Source organism: Mesoplodon densirostris, chromosome 3 (genome assembly GCF_025265405.1).
Source record: "Mesoplodon densirostris isolate mMesDen1 chromosome 3, mMesDen1 primary haplotype, whole genome shotgun sequence".
In the NCBI taxonomy this organism is placed as follows: Eukaryota; Metazoa; Chordata; class Mammalia; order Artiodactyla; family Ziphiidae; genus Mesoplodon; species Mesoplodon densirostris.
Window position 1 is genome coordinate 131410928 of NC_082663.1, and position 5554 is coordinate 131416481.

A 5554-nucleotide genomic window follows, 5' to 3' on the forward strand; every position below is an offset into this window, starting at 1 on the left:
CCTTAACAATACCTCTAAACCTTTCTTGTGTTCCTGGATAGTGAGTATTTATGTCCCTTAGTTTCTTTATCTTACAGTTCTTGAAAGATCTCTTTCAGACTTTGTCATCCATCTCTTGTGCATATATTGAAAGGAAAACAACAGTGAAACAAATTGGTTGAGATATTTCTAAGGCAGTGACTGCCACTTGGCTGACAGCAGTATAAAAATCATCCTGATGTCAGAGATGTTAAAATAAAATGGAAACGATAATACATTCCCATGGACATACCGCTTTGCATAAGAGCTTTTCCTCCCAGACCATCCCTCCCTTCTTTTTACCCTACAGAAATCCAGTATTGTGAATTTTGTGTTTATCATGTCCTTGTTTTTTTCTCCCCTTTTAGCAAATGTGTGCTAAACATGGAAGCCAACCGGGGCTTTGTCTGCCTCTCAGTGGTCATGTGTGAGCCTTGTTTCTGAACCAGGAATGACTCTGAAGCTCCTAAAGAAGGAGAGGATCTTACTGGATGTCTTACGTAGAGTCCCTGAACTGGTGGCGGACTGGCTGTTCCTCAGTTTGCGAGCTGTCCTCCCGTCCTTTGTCAACTTTGGAGTTTCCATGGCCAGATGAGGACCAGTGGGAGGATGATTTCTGGGTCTTGTCCCCTCCTGTCCTGTGGTGACCTTCACGTGTCCTGCGGTGATGGGAACTTTTCCTCGATGAAGACGTGTCCTTCTTTTCTTTTTTTCTCTCCAGGCTTCATCCCTGGGGTGGAAGCCCTTCTGGCTTCCATCCCGTTCAGACATGTAGCCTTCAGTCTGCAAGGTGGAGACCACGGGGTCTGCGACCTTCCGTTCAGCTCTTCCAGCAGCAGGCTTGCTGGTTGTGACTGCAACTGGCAACACCATGCTCATGCTGCTCTCTGGACCATCTGCCACCGTCGAGGATGTGCTGGCACCATCCGCCAAGACCAGGTTCGTGTCCTGCAAGGATAAGCTGGCAGCACCTGTAATGTCCTCGCCGGATCCGCTTTCTCCTGGATCCTTGATGGTGGCTCCCGCCAGACCGGTGGTCATCCCTGCCGCTGATCCTTCGGCGCTTTTCACGGCTGCAGTTGATCCATGGGGGGCACCTGCAATGGCCTCGCCGGATCCACTTTCTCCTGGATCCTTGATAATGGCTCCCGCCAGGCCCATGGTCATTCCTGCCGCTGAATACTTCGGTGCTTTTCACGGCTGCACTTGATCTATGGGGGCACCTGCAGTGGCCTCGCCGGATCCGCTTTCTCCTGGATCCTTGATGGTGGCTCCCGCCAGGCCCACGGTCATCCCTCCTGCTGATCCTTCGGCGCTTTTTGTGGGTCCAGTCACGTCACGAAGCTTGTGAATCCCAGCCTCATCCTGATCCCTTTCTCTGTGGAGCTCTGTGGTCTGAGCCAAGGGGAGGAGAATCAGGTAAGATAGAGATGACAGAAAGTGAGATCTGAACTGTCTGCTCCTCTCTCCTCCTGGAGCTGAGCAACTCAAGGGCTTATACTTAGAATAACCTTTGAAATCACCCAGTCTAAGCTCCCATTGGATGCAAGATCCCATCTACTGCACCACTGTCAAACGGCCACTCCATTTTACTTGAACAGTCCCAGGGTCAGGGAAAGCACTGATACAATTCTCCATGATATACACTTTAATTTTATACCCTTGTGCTTCTCTCTCTGCAGGACAGACTCCTAGAAGTGGGGTTCCTGGGTCAAGGGATGCACACCTTCTGCATTTTGGTGACTACACGGGTTGGGCTGATTTGAATCAGCATGTCGGCGTCACGGGGAGACACAACGAAGGAAGGACTTCCTAACTGTGAATGATGTTCCACAACTGATGAGACTACCTGGGCTGGGGTAAGTGTTCAAGAAGCGACCAGACAATCAGGATGCTGTAGAAGGGATTACAGCCCTGGTGATGAGACCAGTGCAGCTGATATGATACCTAAGGTCTCTCTGAAATTCAGCCCTGTGGGACAAGGTGGAGAAGCACTCGGAACCTCTCCAGTGTGGTGAATCCCATAGTGATAGCTCGTTTGTCCCTGACCCTTTTCAACAATAGAAGGTATTTCCCAGGCGAGTCTCAGAGAGCACCAAAGGCTATGAAGGCCCTGCTCTCCCAAAGCACCCTGCCCCGGGTTCTTGAGTCTCTGTGGGTGCTTCCCACTAGGATTTTGGCATCCTCTGTAGTCGCTGCATCTCCAGTTTGGAGCATCGGGGTACTGCTGTAACTGACTACCGGTGGTCTCAGGATATAGACAAGCTTTTCCCAATGGGAAAAGAGGTCTTTTTGTGCATCGGAAGAGGGGCACAGCTGCAGATAGAAAGTACGGCCGGTAGCAAGATTCAGGCACAGCTGCTGTTTCTCACGGTTGTGGATGGAGATCTTGACAAACTTCAAGGGAAGCAGCCTGGTGAGCTCTAGGGTCTTCACGGGCTTGCAACCTCTCCCCTTGGTGATCCCGGCGCATCTGACATGCTCGTCACAGACTTTCGTTGTTCGGGCCAGCAGCATGACGTCAGGTAGTGGGAAGAGGGGGCTGGTGGATGCGACGCCCACAGTCACCCTTCGGACGCGGTTGTCTAGGTCAATCAGTTCTCCTTCCTTGCTGACCTGGATAAAGTCGCTCTCAAACATGGGAGCGTACTTGAAAATGTCATACTCTCCTCCCTCGTACAGTTGTCGTTGCAGGACCCCCATGGAGGTCCTCAACACCCCCACTGAACAGTAGCTATTGGCCATGTAATGAGGTGAACTCCCACTGCTCATGGCTCTCTTCGTTCAAGACAGAGCCACCAGCCACAAATTGAGTCTCGGAGAGAGAGAGGGAACGAAAGCAACTCGTCACCTCCCTGCAGGACTCTGCCAGAGTCTCTTGGCCCGACCATATTTATACCGCAAGTCCTTTGTGGCCCGTCACCATCACATCGCACACCCCTTGGTTGAGCCTCCAAGTCCGCACCCCCTTGGGGCAGGCTCACCAGCCTCCCCCTAAACCAACCACCATGTCCATAGGGAACAGGCTGACCCTGCCAGGGTATAGGTGTGGGTAGGCTGGATAGTCTTTGTAATCAAAAGGTTGAGAAAACCCTCCTGCTTTTGTAAATATCTGGGTGGTTTCCAGTCCTGTTGTTGTTACAAATCTCCCTGCAGGGATCATCTTCGTGCTTCTGCTGAATGATGTCCTGGGGATAAAATCCTGGAAGTGGACTGTGTCCTTGCTAAGGGCAGGCATCCTATGGGAATTGCTGTTCTCTGTGCCCCCAGCGTATATAACACAGTGCTGGCAGGAACTTAGAAAGAGTGCTACCTGTCAGAGTCCCATTGGTACTGTCATTTCCAGGATATGGAGAATTTTCTCACCCATTTTCTCTTTTCAAGGAGGCTAACTTTTGTTTATATTTACATTTATATTTATATTTTTTACAGTTTTAGAAACTTTTTATTGTGAAATATAACACACATTCATGAAAGTGCAGAAACCATAAATATAGCTTAATGAGTAACAAGAAAGTGAACACCCTTGTAGCTGCCACCCAGAGCAAGAAATAGAACCCTGCCAGCCCCTCTTCTGCATGCTCCCTCCCCACAAAGGGAACCCAAACTTGGTTTGTATTTTTTTTCTTTTCCTTCTTCTTTTTTATTGATGTATAGTTGATTTACAATGTTGTGTTAATTTGTGTTGTGTTAATTTCTTCTGTTAATTTCTGATTCAGTTTTTTGTATACATACATTCTTTTTCATATTCTTTTCCATTATGGTTTATCACAGGATACTGAATATAGTTCTCTGTGCTCTACAGTAGGACCGTGCTGTTTATCCATCCTGTAGTTTGTATCTGCTAATCCCAAACTCCCAATCCTTCCCTCCTTGACCCCTGCTTTTTTTTTTTTTTTTTTTTTTTTTTTGGCGGTACGTGGGCCTCTCACTGTTGTGGCCTCTCTCGTTGCGGAGCACAGGCTCCGGAGCCATGGCTCACGGGCCCAGCCGCTCCGTGGCATGTGGGGTCCTCCCGGACCGGGGCACGAACCCGTGTCCCCTGTGTCGGCAGGCGGACTCCCAACCACTGCGCCACCAGGGAAGCCCGAAGCTGAGCTCTTGAACTGGAGTGACCCTTCCGAGAGGGTCTGTGTTGGGCTACGATGGCCTGACCTTCACACTCCACGTCAATCATTTCTTGCCGTGCACCTCGGGTGAGGAACCCAGGCAATTTCCAAACTCACTGCCAGCTGAAGGCTTTCTGTGGGATGCACCCCCAGCAGCTGGGGCCACAAGTCCTTCGTTGAAGAAATGCACCCCACGTGGATATTTCAAATGGAACGGTGTCTTTCAAAACATACTCTCCAATCTCCTCATTATATAGATCCTGTGGCCAAAAATAGGAAGTCACATAAAGTCCCATATTAACAACCCCCCCAGCCAAATACTTCTTTTCACAGAAACCACAGTACCCTCCACAAAGTGCACATTTGATCAGGCCACTCCCCTATTGAAAACATATCATGGCTTTGCATCCCTCCAAGGTCAGAAATCAAAATCCTTTAAATGGACCTCAAAGCCTTGCATGCCGTGGCCCCTGCTGTGTTCCCCAGCATCACATCACGCTTGCTGTGCCAGCCACGACACTGCCTTCAATATGCCTCCCACCATAGCACGTCTTCAACAATCCTGTGAAGGACCTTATTTTGCTGTAGGGAAAAAAAACCCTTTCTAGTATGTATGTGTGTTGCCAGACTTGAAGTTTGGGACATTGGTCAGTCTGTAATCAACCATCCATTGCCTCATTGCACTTGCAGCTGCAGAATTGCTACCATGGTGATGAATATTGCTGTCCAAAATATTGGCCTTGATCTGATAGGGTGTACTGACTTGCTACCCAAATTGATGTCTCCCTCCAGAGGAAGATGCCTGTTGCTTTGAAATACGTAGGTATCTGTGCACGTGTCTCTTGATGAACTGTCAAGATAGAAAAGGAAATCCAGAGAAAGTGCCAGGCAGGGCACGTTGCGGTGGGCAAGTCCCCACCTCCACTTTACTACTGCACTGGAGGTGTAAACTGTGTCAACTGTGGGTCTGCTCAGCGAACGCCCTGCATAGTGGACTAACTAGGTTCACGTTAAAGAAGTCCTTTGGGGTGAGGGAGTGAGAATGCCTAATACACGCTAAGAAAGACAAAAGGTAAAGCCAAGGGTACAGAATCCTAAGATGAAGCTGTTTTAAGTAGGCTGATTCAGCCTCTGGCATAGTGAAAATCTGGGGCTCTGAGTCAAAGGCTTGGGAAAGAGTTCCCCTTTATCTCCCTCCTCTACCCCGTAACTCCTCACATTTCCGGAAGGCTTCCCCCAAATCCCTCTCAGGTCTTAGAGAACATGGCTCTTTCTCTCCTCTTACCAAGACCCACTGCTTCAAGAGTGAACTCCAAGGACACATTGATCCCCGCAATCTATTGGTCTTTGTGTATCGGAAATCACAAGATGGGATTTTCCAGCCACCCACCAGAGCAACTGAGAAGGGCTTCCTCTCATCCTCCCAA

The 5554-nt window shown here is 49.3% G+C and overlaps 1 pseudogene; it reads right to left on the reverse strand.

The window, feature by feature from the left end:
* Nucleotides 1-450: 450 nt before the first annotated feature.
* Nucleotides 451-2790, reverse strand: LOC132486889 (Golgi-associated RAB2 interactor protein 3-like; annotated as a pseudogene).
* Nucleotides 2791-5554: the final 2764 nt, after the last annotated feature.